The sequence below is a fragment of the Symphalangus syndactylus genome, chromosome 2 (assembly GCF_028878055.3).
Source record: "Symphalangus syndactylus isolate Jambi chromosome 2, NHGRI_mSymSyn1-v2.1_pri, whole genome shotgun sequence".
Lineage (NCBI taxonomy): Eukaryota > Metazoa > Chordata > Mammalia > Primates > Hylobatidae > Symphalangus > Symphalangus syndactylus.
Window position 1 is genome coordinate 37,388,976 of NC_072424.2, and position 23,496 is coordinate 37,412,471.

General features: G+C 48.7%; 1 long non-coding RNA gene across 1 annotated transcript; it reads left to right on the top strand.

Moving 5' to 3' along the window:
• The first annotated feature begins 11,429 nt into the window (after positions 1–11,429).
• Positions 11,430–21,986, top strand: LOC129462693 (uncharacterized). The gene is made up of 3 exons (XR_008650919.2): positions 11,430–11,786; positions 14,002–14,100; positions 20,246–21,986. It is a non-coding gene; the product is annotated as an uncharacterized lncRNA (long non-coding RNA).
• The last annotated feature ends 1,510 nt before the right edge of the window (positions 21,987–23,496 follow it).

The following is a 23,496-nucleotide window of genomic DNA, read 5'->3' on the forward strand; positions in this document are numbered from 1 at the left end:
TGCATGAAATATATGAACCTCATATATAAGGGTCCATATATGAGACCCCTAAAAGAAGAGAGGCTGTGCAGCCAGGCCCTCAGGCCCAAACCCCCTGCCCCAGGCAGGACTGAGCTGTATTGGGCATTCCCTCTCCCCATCCCTTTTCTTCTCTCAGGTTATTGCAGAAAACGGCCAGTTCCTGCACTTGTCCCCAGACCTCCTCTCTGAAAGTGGGCACCAGGCAGTGGTCCCTGCCCCCAGCCCAGTCAAAATTCCCTCTTCTGTTCCCTCTCCACTGCTGGTGACACCTCTTCTCTCCCTTGCCTGCCACCACCATCTATCAGCAGCACTTTAAGCTCTGCCACAGCCCCTCGAAGTTGCTAAATCCCCTATTTGGTTTAGTTCCACTCCAACTCCCCCTGCACAGAGAGAACCGATGGGACGCAGGGAAATTATACACACAATAAAGAGCCTGTTTGCTCCAATAATTCTGATAATGATACACACCTCACTCCTTCCCATACACACACAGCTGTACACACACGCACATATCATACCCCATACCTCCCAATCCTCATGTCCACCAAAATACCTTCCAACCTGCTGACATGCAGCTCACATCCCAGAGGCGCCCCCCAGACCAGTGTCTATACTCACTGCACTAAGGTACGCACCTTGTTCTTGGGAAATTCCGTGGGTCACTTTGCCTGTTCCCAGCTCCCATAGTACACGGCATTCCCCCTTCACGGCATTTCCCAGCTATGTCTTCAGGGCCTGTCTTCTCTGGAACCCATTAGATTGGGAGCAGTGATAGTGTCTGTGTGGTTCACTGTTTAACCAAGTGCAGTGCTTGGGACATGGTGGTGCCTCCATAACCTGGCTGAGTGAATGATGGAATGAATGAATGCACACTTTACTACATTCATCCCCTCACAGACACAAATCACATCTTGGGGTATCCCCCATCCCCACCCACCCACACATCACCCCTCTGAATTGCATCTTACGTAGATACACACACATCGTGGGTACTCACACACATTCCTGGAGATCCAGGACTATTGTGAACAGCTTCCTAGGATTCTCCTGGGTGTGTGCGTGGTTGGGGAGTGGCAGGGTAAGAGGGAACACGTGTTTAGGAGGGATGCCAGTATGAGTGTGTGTGCATGGCAAGGGAGGAGGCATGTGAATGAGGGCTGTGTGAGCGTGTGTTCGAGAGGATGCGCATGTGAATCAGTGAGTGCAGGTGTTCAAGTCAGCACAGGTCTATGTGGGTACCTGCATGCATGTGCGCCTGTGCACACGAGCCTCGGAGTCCGAAGCTTACCTTATTCCCCGCCCGCTTACAAATGTTGAAAAGCACGATGGGTGGCCGGGCGCGGTGGCTCACGCCTGTAGTCCCAGCACTTTGGGAGGCCAAGGTGGGCGGATCACGAGGTCAGGAGATTGAGACCATCCTGGCTAACACGGTGAAACCCCGTCTCTACTAAAAATACAAAAAATTAGCCGGGCGTGGCGGCGGGCGCCTGTAGTCCCAGCTACTCGGGAGGCTGACGCAGGAGAATGGCGTGAACCTGGGAGGCGGAGCTTGCAGTAAGCCGAGATCGCGCCATTGCACTCCAGCCTGGGCGACAGAGCGAGATTCCGTCTCAAAAAAAAAAAAAAAGGAAAAAAAAAGAAAAGCACGATGGGGTTCCTGTTCAGGTTTCCTCTTCTCCCTCCCAGACCTAAAGTCTGGCTCCTTCTAGAGAGGTTTTCTTCTCAGTCTCCCTATTTTTCTAAAGCCCAGGGATGCTTAGAAAGAAAAGGGGGATGATGTGGGGGTCAAGTGAGGCGTCCTCACTTTCAGGTCAGCTCCGTTCCGCCATCCTGGTCAGTGTTCTCCCACTGGCCTCCACCAACCTCTACTACCACTGCCTCGCCCATCATACCGAGGAGAAGGTGAAAACAAAGCATGGTGTCTGCCCCCTGCAGACTGGGGGGTTGGACTTGCGGAGCCTCCAGGCTTGCCAATCACCCAGGCGGCTGACCCTTCTCTGTTCCCACTCACGAACTCTGCCACTGCAGCTCTGGGCTCTTCCTGGTCCCCTTCCTGCTCCTAACCTGGTGTCTTTGCTCGGTCCATCCCCTTCCAGCCTGCCCTCAACCACTGTCCCTGGCTCCTTTTCCTCCAAGAATGCCAGGAGTTCCCCAAGGCCCCGTCCTTGGACATCTTTTTTCCAGGGGATCTCAGAGATCATTTGAGTCATTGAGACGTAGCCATTTTCCCAAGGTGGAGCCCTCTCCTGGGCAAACTTAGTTACTGCCGCAGCTTTGTGCCTCTGGGAGTGACTCCAACCCTGCCTTCTCTTCCAGGCTCCAGCCTCTCCCCGCACTGCTTGCAGTACCCTACTCATGGGTCCTCTTCATGTGCCCCTCCCCTGGTCATACGGGTCCCTTCTGGCCCCTACCCAGCTTATACTCTGTCCGATCCTCACAGTCACCCTGTCCCCTTTGCTTCTCTTTGCTGCCACCCCAGGCCCACCTCAGCCTCCTGCACACTCTCTTCAGATCAGCCTCCCAATCTCCAGCGTCTGGAGTGTTCTGGGGCAGCCTGAGAGAGAGCTATTCATGTTACCGTGTCTTTCTCACATGTACCAGAAGGTTTGGTTTTTTTGTTTTGTTTTGTTTTTGTTTTTTTGACGGAGTCTTGCTCTGTCACCAAGCTGGAGTGCAGTGGCACAATCTCAGCTCACTGCAACCTCCACTTCCCGGGTTCCAGCGATTCTCCTGCCTCAGCCTCCCGAGTAGCTGGGATTACAGGCATGCACCACCATGCCCAGATAATTTTTGTATTTTTAGTAGAGACAGGGTTTCACCATGTTGGCCAGGATGGTTTTGATCTCTTAACCTCGTGATCTGCCCGCCTTGGCCTCCCAAAGTGCTGGGATTACAGGCGTGAGCCACCGTGCCCGGCCCTGATTATTATTATTATTATTTTTAACAATAATCTGGGCCAGGCACAGTGGCTCACACCTGTAATCCCAACACTTTTTGGGAGGCTGAGGCAGGAGGATTATTGAGCCCAGGAATTTGAGACTAGCCTGAGCAACATAGTGAGACCTTGTCTCTACAAAAAGTAAAAAATTAGCCAGGCATGGTGGCACATGCCTGTAGTCCTGGCTACTCAGGAGGCTGAGATAGGAAGATCACTCAAGCCCAGGAGTCGAGGTTACAGTAAGCTGTGATCTGGTCACTGCACTCCAGCCTGGGCAACAGAGCAAGATCCTGTCTCAAAATGTAAATAAACACTGATCTGACCATGTCACAGCTCTGTCAATGGCACTCCTCTCTTCTAGGATAAACTCCCAAACCTTCCTAGAGCCTGTGGGGCTCCAGCCTCTCTTCATACCATGTTCCCTGATACCCAGCCATAATGACCTTTTCCCTGATCCCCTCCTGCCCTCCTGGGGCTCCTGATCCCCCCAGCCTTCCTCTGCAGGCCACAGGGCTTTGGGGCATGCTGCTTTCCCTGTCTGAAATGCTTTTCCCTCTTCTCTTCACCCATGTAATGCCTCTTATCCTTTCAATATCAGCTCAGCTGTGGCTTCCTCAGAACAGCCTTGCCCTGACTCCTAAGGCAGGTAAGCCTCCCCACTGCTATATGCACTCCTGGCATCAGGAGCACCTCTTTAGTTGGACTTATTGACACTTGGAAGTTTATGTTTACATGGTTACTTCATTTAATGCCTGGCTCACACACTAGAGAATTGTAGGATGAGGAGTATGTTTTTGTGCATCACTGAATTCACAGGGCAGTGCCTGGTACGTGGAAGGCCTTTGATAAATATTTGAGAGATAAATGAACTAGTCAGCAGCCTCAGGCTGGACAAGGAGGAAATTTTCACCAAAAACCAAGTGGTACCTGCTCAAGATCTGAGTCCCTTCATCTTGTCACTTACCTGCTCAAGAACTTTCCGTGACTCCCTATACCCTCACAACTAAGTCTAAAGTCCTCAGATTTTTTAGATTTTCCAAATTTATTTTCTTTCTTTTATTTTATTTTTTAGAAATGGGGTCTGACTATGTTACTGAGGCTGGTCTCAAACTCCTAGGCTCAAGTGATCCTCTTGTCTTGGCCTTATGGGCATTAGCTACCATGCCTGGTGATTTCCTTTATTTTCTATCACTATCCTTTGCTTCCACCAAGCAAACCCATTAGCCCTTAAGCATACCTTGGTTAGTTTGACCTTCATGTCATTTTCTTTGCCTGGAAGAACTCTGATTTCGTCTTTATCTTCACTTAAATCCTACTCATTCTTTAAGACCAAGATCATGTCCCACAAAGCCTTCCCTGTCCATTCTAGCACTTGCTGAGCTCCTATGACCTATACTGTCTGTGCATCCAGAATATCAGAGATTGTTAACCTTGGAAGGGTCTCAGAGATCACTGGTTCAACAACAGTCTGAGCAACCTCTAAATTCATGTTTCCCAAACTTTCCACATTCAAGTGCCAGTGTCACAATTCATGCCAAATCCATATTCTACCTAAAATGTTATTTACTTGATATTTTTCTTTAAATCAACTTACTATTTCTTACTCAAGTATGTTTATTGTTTTTTTAAAAAGCCTTATAGCACTACAGTAACTGCAAAATCACCCACTACTTGCCAAAATCAAAAGTAATTATAAAAATAAGTAAAACAATAACCATGTGTTTCGATTCTAGTTGGACACCATTGCCTGCTGAAAGCTCTTGCAGTTGAATCTTCCTCTCTGTTAAAAAGGGAAAGAAGAGAAACACACGTTAGAGAGGTGTTAAAGACACACTACCACCAAACTGAGACATTCTCTTCGAGGAAACTGGAAGAATCAAACAACCCAAATGCCCATTGATGGGAAAGATATGTTTTTATTATTGTAAAATGTACATAACATAAAATTTTACTACTTTTAACCATTTTTTTTTTTTTTTTGATAGGAGTCTCGCTCTGTCACCCAGGCTGGAATGCAGTGGCATGATCTTGGCTCACTACAACCTCTGCCTCCGGAGTGTTCAAGCAATTCTCCTGCCTCAGCCTCCGGAGTAGCTGGTACTACAGGCGAACGCTGCCACACCCGGTTCATTTTTTGTATTTTAGTAGAGACGGAGTTTTACCGTATTGCCCAGCCTGGTTGCGAGCTCCTGAGCTCAGGCAATCCGCCCGCCTTGGCCTCCCAAAGTGCTGGGATTACAGGCGTGAGCCACTGCGCCCGGCCCGTTTTTAACCACTTTTAAGTGTACAGTTCAGTGGCATTAATTACATTCACATTGTTATGTAGCCATCACCATCATCCAACTCCAGAACTCTTCCCAAAGTGAAACTCTTTACCTATCAAATGATAATCCCCATTCCTCTCCCCACCCCAGCTCCTGGCAACCACCATCCTACTCTCATCCCTGTGCATTTAACTATTCGAGGCACCTGATGTAAGTGGAACCATACAGTATTTATCCTTTTGTGACTGGCTTATTTCACTTAGCATAATGTTCTCAAGATTCATCCATGTTGTAGCATGTGTCAGAGTTTAAGGCTGAATAATATTCCATTGTACGTGTATGTACTACATTTTTTTTTAAAGTTGTTTTTCAAGACAGAGTCTCATTCTGTTGCACAGGCTGGAATGCAGTGGCATGATCACGGCTCACTGCAGCTTTGACCGCCAATGCTCAAGCAATCCTCTTACCTCAGCCGCCTGAGTAGCTGGCACTGCAGGAGCACACCACCCTGTCTGGCTAATTTTTTATTTTTTGTACAGACGAGGTTTCACTATGTTGCTCAGGCTGGTCTTGAACTCCTGGGCTTGAGGGATCCTCCTGCCTTGGCCTCCCAAAGTGTTGGGATTACAGGCATGAGCCACCTCACCTGGCTATTTTGTTTATTCATCTCTTGCTGGGCACTTGGATTGCTTCCAGCTTTTGGTTGGTGTGAATAATGCTGCTATGCTCATGAGTGTAAGGAAAGTGATATCTTTATAATAGCCTGAGCTAATCTCACACAGTGGAATATTATACTGTAGTCAAAACAAAGGAACTTAAGTGGCGTGCAATAATATGGATGACTCTTAGCAATATTATGTGAAATGCCAAGTCAAAAAAAGTTATATATAGCCTGATACTATTTTTTAATAAAGAACAGTTAAAATTTAAAACAAACTTTTAAGGAATAAATAAAAGTGCTATAAAACTATTAAAAGGAAAGCAAGGGAATGATGACTATGGGATTCAGGGTTGTGAGTTGGCTGAGGTCAGAGGCAGAGAATGGGATGTGGTACCATTTGGTTAGTTGTCAGTTATTGTCAAGGTCTGAGATTTTGTTTTGGGTGATAAAGTCATGGATGCTTATGATAGTATTTTTTTTTTTGAGACGGAGTCTCGCTGTCGCCCAGGTTGGAGTGCAGTGGCGCAATCTTGGCTCACCGCAGGCTCTGCCCCCCGGGGTTCACGCCATTCTCTTGCCTCAGCCTCCGGAGTAGGTGGGACCACAGGCGCCCGCCACCTCGCCCGGCTAATTTTTTGTACTTTTAGTAGAGACGGGGTTTCACCGTGTTAGCCAGGATGGTCTCGATTTCCTGACCTCGTGATCCGCCCACCTCGGCCTCCCAAAGTGCTGGGATTACAGGCGTGAGCCACCGCGTCCGGCCCATAGTATTTTAAACTAATTAAAAGAAAATCTAGGCTGGGCGCTGTGGCTCGCACCTGTAATCCCAGCACTTTGGGAGGCCAAGGCAGGTAGATTGCTTGAGGCCAGGAGTTTGAGACCAGTGTGGCCAACGTGGTGAAACCTCATCTCTACTAAAAATACAAAATTAGTTGGGCAAGGTAGTGCACATCAGTAATCTCAGCTACTTGGGAGGCTGAGGCACAAGAATCGCTTGAACCCAGGAAGTAGAGGTTTCAGTGAGCCCAGATTGTGCCACCGCACCCCAGCCTGGGCAACAGAGTGAGACTGTCTCAAAAAATAACAATAATAAAAAGGAAAAGAAAAGAAAACCATGCAATGACCAACGGTGAGAGTGTATCATGAAGCAAGGAATGTGATTAATCCAGTTCTGTGAACACAAGTTCCAGTGGAAAAAAAAGAGGGAAATAAAGAAAGAAAATTGACAAGGAAATAGCTTTCTCACTATGAAATTCAGAGTGATTTAATGTCTTGTCAATGCACCATTGAAAATCATCTGGCATTCTGCCAGAGGTCCAGGTCCCCCACTTGGGTAAGTAGTTCTAAAATATCTGTACCATGAGGCCTCCTGCTTCCTCTGCGGCCTTGCTTACTTCCAAAATGAGGGAACTCAGAACTTCTGGGGTACTTGCCTGGACAGATACTTGTGTCAGGAAATTTTTCCTTGCAGAGAGACAATTCAGCTTCTCCACAACTTCTGCCCTGCTGTCTTATTCTCGTCTTGGTGCCCGGCACAAGTTTGGGCACACACGAACCTGGAATTTACATATCAATTGCTTCATGCTTGACCCTGCGGCCCTGGAGCAGCAGCCAAGCCTGAATTTCCAACTGAAGACGAAAGGCCCCCAAGCTTGTCTGGGACACAGTCTTTTTGCCAAGTGTAATTCATTATTTCCTTCTGGGAGGAAATCAGCCTTCTTGTTAAAATGCTTAAGCAATTTTCTGATAAACTTTTAATAGGATTTAGATTTCTTCTCAGGAACCAGTTTCCTATCCACCCTGCTGATTGGAAGACTTTTATATATTTTATTCAGACATTATTTTCGTATGTCCATTTTAACAATGCTGCTAACCACTCTTCTTGCCTCTAAATGTATCTACCAAGAAGTCATCTTGAAGCAGCCTGCCTTTTATAGGTCTCTTCACTTGTAGCAAGATTGAAATAAAATTTTGACACATGCTCATAAATAAAGAGTCTAAAAAGCCTTTTTTATGTGTGTGTGTGTGTGTGTGTGTGTGTGTGTTTTTTTTCCTTGAACACAGCTGAATACTTGAAGGTGGGCTAGAATTTCTTAGCCATATTTTTACTAAACCCCAGTTGGGATTAACTGAGACTCCTTGGTCCAAAACCCTTGGCCCAACCCTGTAGGACCCCCTCCCAGCTCTGATTAGCCATTCTTTCCCAGAGTCCATGATCTTGGGAGGCCTGGGGTGAGAGAGGGAATGGGGCAAATCTAGGCCTAACCACAGCTCCATAAATCCTCACTGAGCCTCAGAACTGGGGATATGGCCATCTTCACCCTCTCTCCTGTATCTGTGGGCCAGAACCAGTGACCCGGGTAGTAGCTGGGGATCCTCTGGGCAGAAGCTGACTCTGAGGCCTCTGTCCTCTTTTTAGGCACAGAGGTTGTGGAGGAGCTGTGAATGCCGGTGCCCCAGGTTGCTGCCTGGCCCTCATCCAGCTCGGAAATGAGCCCCCCACCTCCCATTGGACACGGATTGTCTCCAGGCACAGCTGACTCCCAGCTGGCAGGCCTCGGCCTTACAGGCTGCCATAGAAGGGGCCAGCCAGGGATCCCCGAAGCAGACCTAGGACTAGGCAGAGGGCCTGGGGTCTGCCAAAATTCTGGGTCTACTTTTAGGGTGTCAGCTTAACCCCAGAATTATCTTCTTAACCTTTTAAATAATTTCTTAATTATAAATGTAAATGCTGATGGTAGAAAATTTGGAAGCTATAGAGAAGTATACAGAAAATAATATCATATGAAGTCTTACCACCCAGAAATAATCACCGTCTATATTTTGCTGGTTTTATTCCAGTAGTTAAAAAAAAAAAAAAAGCCGGGCATGGTGGCTCACGCCTGTAATCCCAGCACTTTGGGAGGCCAAGGTGGGCGGATCACGAGGCCAGGAGATCGAGACCATCCTGGCTAACATGGTGAAACCCCATCTCTATTAAAAATACAAAAAATTAGCTGGGCGTGGTGGCAGGCGCCTGTAGTCCCAGCTACTTGGGAGGCTGAGGCAGGAGAATGGCGTGAACCCAGGAGACGGAGCTTGTAGTGAGCTGAGATCGTGCCACTGCACTCCAGCCTGGGCGACAAAGCGAAGACTCTGTCTCAAAAAAAATTTAAAAAAATAAAAATAATAAAAATAAAAAAGGCTGGGCATGGTGGCTCATGCCTGTAATCCCAGTGCTTTGGGAGGCTGAGGTGGGTGAATCACCTGAGGTCAAGAGTTTGAGACCAGCCTGACCAACATGGAGAAACACTGTCTGTAGTAAAAAAAAAAAAAATAAAAAAAAAATATATATATATACACACACACATATATATATATATATACGTATATATATATACACACAAAATTAGCCAGGTGTGGTGGCGCATGCCTGTGATTCCAGCTACTCGGGAGGCTAAGGTGGGAGAGTTGCTTGAACCGGGGAGGCAGAGGTTGTGGTGAGCCGAGATCACGCCATTGGACTCCAGCCTGGGCAACAAGAGTGAAACTCTATCTCAAAAAAAAAAAAAAAAAGCAAACTATAGAATTATTTTTGCTCCATAAATGGGATCATTCTACACCTAGTGCTTTGTATCATATTTTTAATTTTCTCTAAAAATGTTCCTGTGTGATTAAAAGTTTGCATTTTTAGTGGGCATTAAGGTGCACAAGCTCCCCTCTCTTCCAACTGCAATTCCCTCTCCCCCGACAATGCCCCAGCTTTCAAGGGCTCCTAGTACTTGGTCTATGGAGCTGTAACTGCATACTGTTCCAGGGGCTTGGGACCTCTCTGGGGGCAAGAGGAGGACCAGAGCCAGGCCACAGGGACTCTCAAACTCATGGTGGGAGCAGACCTTTTAGATCTGACTGGAGCCTGCTGCACCCACTCTCCATACCCAGGCACAGAGAAATTGGAGAGAGTCTTTGCTTTGGGTTCATCTTCCCACCCCAGTCATGCAAGAAATATTACCCTGTCTCCTTTCACCTCCCATTTTCCTTGGGAATTGGGTCTCCAGGGTTTCTGAGGCTGCCCAGCAGCTCCAGGCCACTTTGAGCAGCCTCAGCCATTCCCCACTACCTCCCCACTTCCCCTTGGCTCTGGCAGCCCTGGGCTTGAGCTGACTTTCCTGGGAATCGTTGGTGGGAACAGTTAAATGGAAGGAAATGGCGGGTAGGGGTCAGAAGACAAAAGGGGACTTGGGGCTAATGTTTGATGTTTGAGGTTAAAGAAAAACTCTCACCCCTCCCCTTCTGGGGAGCTGCTGGGAACCTTAGAATGGCCCCTGCAATGACACAGGGTGGGATGGGGAGGGAGAATTGGTAAGACCCGGAAAGAAAGGGGGCACAGCTTTGGTGCCTTGACTTGGTTAAGCAGAGACAAGGGGCCCTTCCCTTCCCCCTCAAAAGCTCCTCCCCTCCCAAGCCCCCTTCCCAGCCCCCAGGCCCCTGTCCTCACTGTGCATCTCCACCAGCGCAAAGCCTTTCCTGGAGTCATCTCCACATTGTGGATCCTTCGCACACCCAGCAGCTGAGAGAAACATGCAAATTCCTTTCTTATTCCATGAGGAATCTCTAAGCTCAGACTCCAGAGGCAGGCCAGTGACAGTCGCCCATCCTTGTCGTCCAGTTTAACCTGACCCAGAGAAATAATTGGGCTTTGAGAGTTGTTCCCAGAGCTCCTTCCTTCGCCCAATTCAGTAATAATTTTATCCATAGCTCATCTTGTGCAGTACTTTATTTTATTATTATTGGTTTTTGAGACAGGGTCTCACTCTGTCACCCAGGCTGGAGTGCAGTGGCATGATTTCAGCTCATTGCAACCTCCGCCTCCCGGGTTCAAGTGATTCTCCTGCCTCAGCCTCCCAAGTAGCTGGGATTATAGGCGCCTGCCACCATGCCCAGCTAATTTTTGTATTTTCAGTAGAGAAGGGGTTTTCCCATGTTGGCCAGGCTGATCTCGAACTCCTGACCTCGGGTGATCTGCCCGCCTCAGCCTCCCAAAGTGCTGGGATTACAAGCGTGAGTCACCGTGCCCAGCCTTGTGCAGTATTTTAAACCGCATGTTCACATGTATCTTCTTACTTGATCTGCTAACCTTGCTCTCAGGTAAGTAGGACTGGTCTTATTTTCCTTATTTTATAGATGAGAAACTGAGGTCTGAAGTCAGACTATTAGTAATGTCAAAACGTGGATCCCCTGATCCTCAGACCCCCAACCCCAGCCCTCCTGCCTCTATACTCAGCGCTCCTGGACACTGAGAGGTCAAGTTCCCTCTGTCTGTGGTTTCCATACATGCAGATTTCAGAGTGAGACAGCCTCTGGCTCTTCCAAATCTAAATACTGCTGAAATCTCCACCCAGAAAAACCTTTCTGTCTCTAGACATCTCTGTTTGTCTTAATCCGTTCCCCTTGGTGGATCGTGGCTGGGAGGACGGAGGAGGAGCTCTTGTTGTGAAGCCTCTCCTAATTGATTTCTCTCTGATGAGGTGACATAATCCTTTCTGGCTGCCCTTACAGCTTCTCCAGTTTCTTGAAACAGCTTCTCCATATTCTTTCTCCTGGCATCCTACATATTCCCTGAGCTAAAAATCGTTCTTGATTTTAGTCTTGGCAGCCACCCTCCATGACAGCCTTAGGTCTGCACATTCATCGAGAGAGCCTTGCTTCCTTCCCAGAACCTTGCACACGGGTGTACATGGGTACACATACATGCACACACACATGCACACACATGTACACACATGCGTGCACACACACACATACACACACACACCCTTTGTTAGGAGTGAGTTTACTACTACATTCTGGCCTGTCTCCCACGTTCGAGTCAGGCAAAGGGGAACAGCAGCTTTGAAGATGGATTTAACCAGTTCTTCCTGAGGTGAGGCCTTTCTTGCCAAATCTATCAACGGCTTGTTGGGGGTCAAGGGAAGGTTCGAGGCCTGCTGTTTGTTCTTTGCTCAGCCTTGGGACAGCTGGGGGAAACAGGCTTGCCTGGGCAGTCCTGACCCCACAGCTAGGAAAGTCGACACCATTCTCCTAGACCACTGGCTGCCTTTTCCTTCAAGACCCCCGACCCCTTTGCCAAGCCCCTCACCAGGAGGAGAGCCCCAGAGACCAGGTGGGCTGAAGCAGAGGCCTCTGGCCCCGGACCCTCTGAGCCAAGCTGGGTCAGAACTCAGGCTTCCCACCATATCATTCTTGTACCCCACTTTCATCCAGCCTGCTCTCGGGGAGGGAAGAAGGAGATTGGCTGGGTGCAGTGCAGTGTTTCTAGGGACTGGGGGGGCAGGGGAGTCCATTCAAATTGACAAAAATAGAACATCAGCCTCATATCATTTTTCTCAAAACAAGATTTATTGAAGTTCTGTCGGTGAAAATCGCTGCTGTATGGAACGCTTAACTTATAGATTAGATTACTCTGTCGTGCCTTACTACATTTTTCATTAGAAAAATATTGGCTGGGAGAGTTTGACCTCATAATCTCTGCATTTTAAACAATAACCAGAGGAAAACCAAATAGAAGGTACAAGTTAACGGTTTTCTCCCCCCAGCATTTCCCCCTGGGTGAGATCGGAGCGAGGGCCGGGGAAGGGAACAGGAGTGGAATCTGCTGTGTGAGCAATTCCCCATCTCCCTGCCCATTCCCCAGAGGCTGCGGGAGGCCGCTGGGGGTGGCAGGAGGCGGTGGGCTGCCCTGAGTCCTTGGGGCTTGGGCCCTGCCAGATCCCTGCCTCAAGTGGCCCAGAGCTCTGCAGGGCCCCAGCCCAAGGTAGGTTAGTGTACCTGAGGGGAGGAGCCGCTGGAGCATCAGGAGGGAGAGGGCATTTTTTCTGCCCCCCAGGGAGAGCTCAGTCTAGGTAGGGAGTAGGGACACAAGAGCCATAAAGATTCAGGTGAGTGTATCAAATCCTCACATTGTATTCTGTGAATATGCTCAATCTTTGACAATTAAATACTAAAAAAAAAAAAAAAAAAAAAAGTAAAGACCCAGAAGAATCCAGAATCCCAGGGCAACTCTGAAGCTCTATAGGAAGCTGCAGGAGTGGAGAAGTGAGGACAGAACTACCCGTTGCTCCTCCACCAGAGCAGGAGAAGTCTCCTTATGGGGGGATTTTATGAAGGAAGGAGCAACTCCAAGGTGAGGGTGAACTGGGGCAGTCTAGGCTGGCCTAGGGCATTCTGACCATTCCTCTCAGCCCAGAGGCAAAGGTACCTAAGGGACCCTAGGCCTGAGCCCCCAGGCTGAGCCTGCAGGTGCTGGCTGCTGGCTCCAGGGAAGGGAAGGGGGCCATCCAGGTGCAAGCAGATCCCGGGCCACTTTACCACTGCTGATCTGATTCCTTGGAGAGTGGAACCCCCACCCCCTACTCGGTTTCTACTTTCCGAGGCTTTGGTGATTTCCAAGTTCTGACACAGTCATTAGTTACAAAGAGCAATTATTTTTTCTTTGTCATTAAGTCATTTTTTAAATGGCTCCAGGCGACATCACAGAACAAAGAAACAAAATATCCATGAAAAGGCTTAATCACAAATTACTAATTATTTCACCCCCCCCAAAATCGTGAAATCTGAACTCCATGAAAAAAGAGAAGGTCTCCCATCCATAAGCTCGCCATGGCTCTTAGGCACCTAATCCATCATGGTGGGGGGGGCACTTCCTGGCCCCCTCCGAGCCCCGGGGGAGGGGGTGGTAGGGAGTCCCCCATTGCTGACCTTTGAAGTCACCTTCTGCCCATAGATACAGCCCTTCAGCCAATGGGGGGCAGCTTGAAAATGAGTGGGGGACCCAGCCAGAGCCCCCGTACCTTGGGCTTACGATGCCTCCACCCCTCCTCCCAGGCCAGCAGCCTGTGGCCGAGGCATTCCACTCTGGGCCCTTTGAAGCCTATGGGCCACAGCGGAGGAGCCGCCCCCCTGCCGTGGGGCTCCTAGAATCTCCAGCTGGAAAACAAACCGGAGGAGGAAGTAATCCTGGAGGGGAAGCTCCAGGGTCCCCAGACGTGAGGAAATAAAATGTGTTTGACACCAAGATATATGGGAGGAGGGGGGACGTCCGGGGTTTGGGCCCCTCTATCGGCCAGGCTTTCTACTAGGGCGGATTGCGGTCTCCTTATCTGACCCTTGCTGAGAGAGAAGGAGCAGCATGGAGGAGGCGGCAGTCAGGTAAGGCTTGTCTCAGTCCAAGAGCAAGGGTGAGTCTGCCAGGGCAGTGGGTTCTGAGGGAGGGCCGGCCTCCGAGGAAATGCCCACACTTGCCCCACCCTTCTGCCCACTACATCCAGTTTCCCTAGAGCAGCCTACCCCGAGCTTGAGAGACCAGCAGTCATGGAGAGAAAGAGCCTGGGAGGATGGGATTGCAGGTTCAGATGCGGGCCACGGAAAAGGAGGGGTAGGTGGGAGGGCGTGGTGGAGCCCCAACTTCAAAACCCACATAATCTCTCCTCACAGCTCAACCTCGAACCTGACTTCAGAGAAAGCCCAATCCTCTTCATTCATCTGTTCAGCAAACTCTTACCAAACGCTTGTTCTGTGCCAGGCAACAGGAATACATTGGTGGACACGGTAGAGCTAGGTCCCGTCTTCATGGAGACCAACTTTACTTGAGTAATTTTTTGTTGAGAAGATCTGGGTCAAAGAGAAAGTCAGAGCTATGCCCAGTGTGTCTGTCCCAGCCTTTGCCCACTGTGGCTGTCTGGATAATTGTCTTTGGCTGTTTTCTGACTCCCAAGTCACACTACTCTCTTAAGTACAGGTCTTGTAGGTCTCCTGGGTTCACTTTTGTGCTTGTCCTGGGCACCTGATAGAGAGGTGGGGAAGGTCAAAAGTGGAAGGAAGAAAGTAGGCAATCAGGAGTTTAATAAACAGAACCTACTTAACAAATGGTTGGAGCCATTGTTTCTATATCACATGACCTATGAAGACCTTGAGTATAAATGTCCAAAATATTGGAATCACAGGCTTTGTCCCAGCAAGAGAGCTTACACCTCAAACAATAGTCCCCAGCCATGCACCCGTCCTCATTCTCCCTCTTTCTCTTTCTTGTCAAACTGTCTCCTTTCTTCCCTCTCTTAAAATCATGCTGATCAAGGAACATCTGAAAATATGCTGGGACTTGGGCTATCTTTATTCATTTATTTTTATTTTATTTTATTTTTTTGAGATGAAGTTTCACTCTGTTGCCTAGGCTGGAGTGCAATGGCACGATCTTGGGTCACTGCAACCTCCGCCTCCCGAGTTCAAGTGATTCTCCTGCCTCAGCCTTACAAGTAGCTGGGATTACAGGCACGCACCTCCATGCTTGGCTAATTTTTGTACTTTTAGTAGAGATGGGGTTTCACCATGTTGGCCAGGCTGGTCTCGAAATCCTGACCTCAGGTGATCTGCCCTCCTTGGCCTCCCAAAGTGCTGGGATTACGGGTGTGAGCCACTGTGCCCGGCCTATTTATTTATTTATTTATTTTGAGATGGAGTCTCACTCTGTCGCCCAGGCTGGTGTGCAGTGGCACAATCTTGGCTCACTGCAAACTCCTCCTCCCTGGTTCAAGTGATTCTCCTGCCTCAGCCTCCCGAGTAGCTGTGATTACAAATGTGCACCACCACGCCCAGCAAATTTTTGTATTTTTAGCAGAGACAGGGTTTCACTATGTTGGCCAGGCTGGTCTCCAACTCCTGACCTCAAGTGATCCACTTGCCTAGGCCTCCCAAAGTGCTGGGATTACAGGCGTGAGACACCTCACCTGGCCTATTTATTTACTTTTTTTGAGAGAGAGTCTCACTCTGTTGCCCAGGCTGGACTGCAGCGGTGTGATTTCGGCTTACTGACATGTCTGCCTCCCAGATTCAAGAGATTCTCCTGCTTTAGCCTCCCACTAGCTGGGACTACGGGCTCAAGCCACCACCACATCTGACTAATTTTTGTATTTTTAGTAGAGATAGTTTCTCCATGTTGCCCAGGCTGGTCTTCAATCCCTGACCTCAGGTGATCCACCCACCTTGGCCTCCCAAATTGCTGGGTTTACAGGCATGAGCCATGGTGCCAGCCCAGGCCGTCTCTACTAAAAAAACAAAAATTAGCCAGGCATGGAGGCGGGTGCCTGTAATCCCAGTTACTCGGGAGGCCAAGGCAGGGAGAATCGTTTGAACCCAGGAGGCAGAGGTTGCAGTGAGCTGAGCTTGCACCACTGCACTCCATTCTGGGTGACAGAGCAAGACTTGTCTCGAAAATAAATAAATAAATAAATAAATCTCTTTAAAAGGAACAGGGTTTTTCTTGGAGATTATCTGCTCCATCCTCCTGCTGCCAGTGATGGCAGCCACTCCTCAGACCTGTAGTAGGTATGAGCCTTGGGTAATAGCCCTCCTGTCCCCCAGTAGCCATTCTCCCTTTCTTCTTTTAATAATAAAATCCCCAAGTGTTAGCTGGAGCATGGCCACCTGGTTTAGGACTACATTTCCCAGACTCCCTTGCAGCTAGGTGTGTTTGGGTAACCAGATTCCAGCCAATGAGATGCAAGCAGAAGTAATGTGTGCTTCTGGACTCTGCCCATATGAAGGAGTTGACACCCTTTTCTCCCCTTTTCACTCAGTGTAAATGGTTATAGAAACTAGAGCAGTCATCTTAGACCTCAAGATGGAAGCCATGTGTTGAGAATGGTGGAAGCACAGTAAAGAGAGACCCTGGAGCCCTGATGTTGGAGTGGAGCTGCCACATCTGCCCTGCAGTGCTTCTGCTTAGATTTTATGGTAAAGAGAAACAAACTTTTTAGGTGCTTAACCTACTATAATTTTGGAATTTGCTTTATTTCTTTCCTTTTGCTTCTCTGAGCAAACGAAAAGCAAATGAGCTAAGGCAGCGCCATCTGATATAATGTGAACCACATATGTTATTTAAAATCATCTAGTAGATAGCACCACTGCATTCCAGCCTGGGCAACAGAGCAAGAACTTGTCTCAAAAAAAAAAAAAAAGTCTTCTAGTAGACACATTTAAAAAAAGCATAAAAAGAAACAGGTGAAATTAATTTATATTACATTTAACTCCATATTTTCAAAATATTACTTCAGCATGTGAACAATATAAAAATTTATATTAAAGAGATAAAGAGGTCCAGGCTCAATGGCTTACACCTGTAATCTCAGCACTTTGAGAGGCCAGGGTGGGAGGACCACTTGAGCCCAGGATTTTGAAACCAGCCTGGGCAACATACCAAGACCCCATTTCTACAAAAATTTAAAAAATTAGCTGGGTGTGGTAGTATGTGCCTATAATCCCAGCTACTCAGGAGGCTGTGGTGGAAGGATCACTTGAGCCCAGGAGTTTGAGGCTGCAATGAGTTACGATTGCACCACTGTGCCCAGCATGGGCGATAGAGGGAGACCGTGTCTAAAAAAAAAAAACAAAAAACAAACAAAAAAACAGAAAGAAAGAAAGAAAGAAAAAAGAGAGATAAAGAGTTTACATTCTTTTTTCATGCTAAGTCTTCAAAATCCAATGTATATCTTACACTCACATCTGAATTGGACTAGCTGCATTTCAAATGCGCAATAGCCGCATTTGGCTAGTAGCCAGCGCAGATTAAGGGAATTGCCAGAGGTTGAAACCAATTAGAGATTGAGGACCAGCCGTGAGTTAAGACTAATAGTTACAGTAACCACTGTTCCTACTGCTGCAAGGGCCTTTTGGCAGCATTATTCCTTTTCCAGCCAGATGCTTGGCATACCCAGAGTGCTCTGGCTTCAGCCCACGAGGAAAAACTATGCCTTAGTTTACTATATTGGACCCTGGAGAAGGACTGTCTTAGGAAGCAAGTAGGCCCCTAGGAAGATGGAGAAAGAAAAGGAAAAGCTAGGGTGTGGGTTACCCTCCAATCTCCACTTTGGCTTTAATCAGAATGGAGTGGACCAGGAAAAACAGTACAGGTCTGATCACAGAGGTGTTATGTTCAGGGAGACCCAGGGCCATGACATATGCCTCCTGAGCTCCTCTAAAGGATCAGGCTTATCTCATATATTATGTGGCTTAAAGAAAGAACAATGATACCACATGAAGAGTCCATATTTACCAATGTAATATTTATCACCTTATCACTCCCTCATCTGGATAACAAGTCAACATCTCCACCACCATCACAATCACCTCTTCACTTGTGACCATAATTATTGTCACCATCATTCACTGATACTGCCATCACCCCTAAAATGATTGTTTCTGTTACTCTAGCTTCAATATCACCATGTCCTTCCCCATGACAATAGTTATCATCCTTACTCCCTTTATCCCCTTGGCAACGACCATTAACCATGGCAACACTATGACCACTCATCACCCCATTCCTGCTATTACCATAATTACTACAATCTCTGTCACTATCAATCTCACTACAACAACAACTTCCACCATCACCATAATAATGAAATTAGGCCCTGCAGCATCTCTACCACCTCAGCATTGTAAGGACACCCCCAGATCCCCTTTTCCTGTCTAGAAGTCTCCGAGTGTACCCAAAATTTCCATCTGGTCAAAATAAGCTCTTGAACCCCTTGTCCCCTGGCAGCCCCCTCACTCAATCATTCTTGCCTCAGGCTCAAGTTTGCATTACTCTGTTTGACCTTTTAGATTCTGGACTCCTTGCCTGTCCTGACCACAGTGCATTGAAATCTACACTGTCTTTCTGCCTGCTTGGATGCTCTGGCTTTGGGGCTCTTAGTTGATAACTAACTTGTGGCCACTTAGCTGTAGGCATTCTGCCATCAGTTATATATGCCTGCCTGGCTGGGTCCAGGGAGCTCAGCAGTGCCTTGCCCTCTCAGGGGGACTAATATCCTGCCAACATCTCTTCTTGGATTTTTGCTGAGCACAAACAGGCTGGGTTTGTCTAGTTGATCCCTGAAGGCAGGTTGGTCTCTGAAGCCCAAAGGAAGCAAGGAAAGGGTATTTCCTGGCAGGACTTACCAATATAGAAAACCTGTCCTTGTTAGTATAGTGGTGAGTAAAAAAAAAAAAAGAAAGAAACAAGACCAGGTGCGGTGGCTCATGCCTGTAATCCCAGCACTTTGGGAGGCTGAGGCGGGCGGATCACGAGGTAGGGAGTTCGAGACAAGCCTGGCCAACATAGTGAAACCCCATCTCTACAAAAAATACAAAAATTAGCCAGGCACGGTGGCACATGCCTGTAGTCCCAGCTACTTGGGAGGCTGAGGCAGGAGAATCGCTTGAACCTGAGAGGAGGAAGTTGTGGTGAGCCGAGATCATGCTACTGTACTCCAGCCTTGGCAACAGAACGAGACTCCTTCTCAAAAAAAAAAAAAAAAAAAAGAGAGAGAGAGAAAAGGAAAAAAAAAATCCTGATGCATGGAAAGTGCCACAGGAGGGAGAAGAGGTTGGGGCAGGAGATAAGTTCTGCTCCTTTGCTGGCTTGTCCAGTGGAGATCACAGTGGTCTTGTTCTGGCTCATTTATTTCCCAGAAAGGTTATCCCCAGAAAGAATGGAGACACGTTACTCTTGTGGAAGGTGTGCTATAGAGAGAAACCTGGATATCCCACATCTCTTCCATGGACAGTGAGATCTTGGGCTCTGAAGCATTTGGGGAGAGGGACCTCCTCCAGGGTTGCCGATGGTAGTGACCATGTTAGAGGCAGCAGGAGCTGTCACCTCTCCCCACCCCTGGACTCTGGCCAAAGCCCCTCCAGTCACTCTCTTGTCCTCTCAGGGATGCATAGGCACCTATGTTTTCTGCAAGCAGTCAATTCCTCCAGTTACACATGGTTTGAGTCCCTGCATGGGGAGAGAAAGGATCCAGTATATGCATCTGGGTTGAGTTCAGATCCCAAAGCGCATCTCTTGAGCTGATCATGTAATCCAAAAGGAATTGCTCTCCAATCCCCAGATCTGAATAAATTTTACCAGAGTGCTATGGCGTGGAGGGGTGAAGTAGGAAGAAGGGAACTGGATTCTTGTTTGATGTTTTGAGACTAGATTCCTTCTCAATGCCTGGCACAAGGCTCTGCCCAAGGCAGAGACTATCTACAGAAAAAATGGGATTGGAGGCTCCCTGGCATGTGCACAAGGCTGCTTACACTTTGAGGACAGCCCAAATGCTCAGTAGTTACCCCCTACCTCACCTCCAACGCTGGGCAAACGGATGATGGAGTGACCCTGGGAGGTGGCCAGGTGGGAGGGAAACTAGCAGCTTCCCCTGCCACCACCAGAAGACATAATGGCCATAGACATACCTTTTAATAAGCACAACCTCTCCCCACTTCCATCACCAGAGAAAAGGGATACAGTCCTCCCTTTCTCCCTCTTCCTTTCATTCATTTGTTCCATTTTTAATTTAGTGACTACCATGGGCTGAGCACTGGAGCTTGGTGACCCAAAGATGAATAAGACTCGACTCTTATCCTTAAGGAGCCTGCAGTCTGATCAAGTCGTTACTGAGAAGAGAGGAAGGAAAAGATACCCTTGGCCTTTCCAACTTGTCAAGGGTCAACTGAATTCCTGAGCCGGTCCCCCTGAGAGGGCAGTGGGCGAGATTCCAGCAGGTAATGGATGAGCACAGCTATGCCTTGACAGGGACATTGCCTGCAATTGGTTCCAGTCATATATAGAGCCAAATTGCTTTGAAAATTGGGGGGGATGGTGACAGAAGAGAGCAGGCCTGCCCCCTCCCCCATCCCCTAGGAGCCTAGGGCCCTGTCCTGATCCCCCTTCTGGGAGATGAAACGTGTGGTCTCCCAAAGCTAGGAGCAGAGCAAATATCTTCTGCCTCGGAGGGGCCGGTCTCTGCACAGGCTGGGAACCCCCAGGGAAGCAGCACTGAGGGCCCTAGGAGAGAGGGCAGAGGCCAGAGGCAGGGTACTGCCGGCTCGGGAGGTCAGATTCCAGAGCAAACAGCAAGCTGTCTGCCTTTTCAGACTCTGAAAGGCTGGGGGTAGGGGCAGGAAGGGAGGGTGAAAGTTTAGAGACCATGTGGGTAGGGAAGGGGCCTCCAGGGTCTGACAGGCACTGTGTCTGCCCAAGCCTTTGCTGGGAAAGCGGAGGCCAGTGCAGCCACCGGGTGAGTGCAGCCACTGGCTCAGTGCAGCGGCCGGGCGAGTGCAGCCCTCGGATTTTGCCCCAATAACCAGAGTCCCATTAGCACAGTCTGAGCAGGAGGCCTGGCAGAGCACATCGTCCTCCTCTCTCATTTAGGGGGGAAACAGTTCACACAGGGACAACCACCATCTTGAGTCTCTTCTGTCAACTGCCCTGTGGTCTCTCTGGCCACACTGGGACAGAGCATCACTCCAAGAAACCCTCTGAGCTCATTTCCCCAGCTGAGCAGGTTCCCACCTCTGTTCCTAGAGCACCATCATGAGTGAGCCTCAGGAACCACCCCAGATTTTAGGAGTTAGGAGTGGGTCTAGCTGTGCTGATGGCCACCTGGGGCTCTGGTGAACTCTAGCCTCCTCCCATCCGCCCACTGGGGGCATCGTCAGGCCTCCATGCTGAGCCATTTGCCTCCTGCTCTGCCCCAAACCTGTTCAGCCCCCAACACTCTCACTTTCCTGTCCCCTTCATGCTTCTTAGCTCATTTCTCTCTGCTTCTACAAACCCCCCTGCCAAATGTTCCCCCACCCCAAACCGACCCTTTTCATCTCTATGTCCCCCCATGCACACCTGTCTCAAAATGCAGATCTGTGAGGCACTCCTTCCTAGGGACTAGGCCATGCCTAGGGGTAGGGCTGGTGTGGCATTAGTGGCAAAAACTCCTATGTCTACCCGAGTAAGTCACATAAATATACAAGCAGGGGCCAGGCGTGGTGGCTCATGCCTATAATCCCAACACTTTGGGAGGCCGAGGCGGGTGGATCACTTGAGGCCAGGAGTTCAAGACCAGCCTGGCCAACATAGTGAAACCCCGTCTCTACTAAAAATACAAAAGTTAGCTGGGGTCGGGGGAGGTGGTGCACGCCTGTAATCCCAGCTGCTCAGGAGGCTGAGGCAGGAGAATTGCTTGAACCCGGGAGGTAGAGGTTGCAGTGAGCTGAGATCTTGCCATTGCACTCCAGCCTGGGCAATAGAGTGAGACTCAGTCTCAAAAAAAAAAAAAAAAAAGCAAAAATTAGCCTAGCGTGGTGGTGCAGGCCAGCTACTTGGGAGGGTAAGGCTGGAGAATTGCTTGAACCCGAGAGGCAGAGGCTGCAGTGAGCTGAGATCGTGCCACTGCACTCCGGCCTGGGCGACAGAGTCAGACTCCGTCTCAAAAAAAAAAAAAAAAAAAGACACAAGCTGGACTGGTGGCATGAACCCCAGTGTGGAGCAAAAAAAAATGGGCTGGCCCTGAGACAGAGGCCTGAAGAACATGCACAGGGGTCTCTCCTGAGAAATGCTGCCAAGGCCTGTCTAATCTCAGGTGCCTGTGGCCCAGCTACTATCCAAGTGTGTCCCTCCGAAATTCATGTGGAACCCTAATCTCCACTCTGGTGGTAATAAGAGGTGTGGCCTTTGGGAGGTGATTAAGACTCGAGGGCTCTGCCTTCATGAGTGGGATTACTGTCCTTAGAAAAGAGGCTGAAGGGAGCTCCCTAGCCCCTCCCCGCCACGTGAGGATGCAGCAAGAAGACATCAGGCTGGGCGTGGTGGCTCATGCCTGTAATCCCAGCACTTTGGGAGGCAGAGGTGGGCAGATCACTTGAGGTCAGGAGTTCGAGACCAGCCTGGCCAAAATGGTGAAACCCTGTCTCTACTAAAAATACAAAAATCAGCTGGATGTGGTGGTGCGTGCCTGTAGTCTCAGCTGCTCGGGAGGCTGAGGCACGTGAATCATTTGAATCTGGAAGGTGGAGGTTGCAGTGAGCCGAGATCTTGCTACTGCACTCCAGCCTGGGTTACAGAGTGAGACTCCATCTCAAAACAAAAACAAAAACAAAAACAAAAAAGAAGAAGACATCATCTTTGAAGCAAGACCTTACCAGACACCGAATCCATTGGCGCCTTGATCTTAGACTTCCCTGACTCCAGAACTGTAAGAAATAAATTTCCAGGCTGGACCCAGTGGCTCGTGCCTATAATCCCAGCACTTTAGAAGTCAGAGGTTGTACAGATCGCTTAAGCCCAGGAGTTTGAGATCAGCCTGGGCAGCCTGTATCTCAGAGAAACCCCGTCTCTTAAAAAAAAAAAAACAACAAAAATGAGCCAGGCATGCTGGCATACACCTGTAGTCCCAGCTACTTGGGAGGCTGAGGTGGGAGGATGGCTTCAGCCTGGGAGGCAGAGGTTGCAGGTGAGCTGAGATTGCACCACTGCACTCTAGCCTGGGTGACAGAGCAAGACCGTGTCTCAAAAAAAAAAAAATGAACAAACAAACAAAAAAACAAAAACAAAACAAAACAAAACAAAAATTCCCTTGTTTCTAAGTTACCCAGTTTAAGATATTTTGTTAAAGCAGCAGGAGCAGATGAAGACAGGCCCAATTCCCAGAACTCTTCTCAGGACCTCAAACAGGCCTGGGCAATGAGTCAGGAGAACATCTAGGGTGGAGTGGGGAAGGATTTGACCCCTTGCTGTTTCTCCAGCCAGTAAGCCCAATCTCACCGCTCCTGCCACT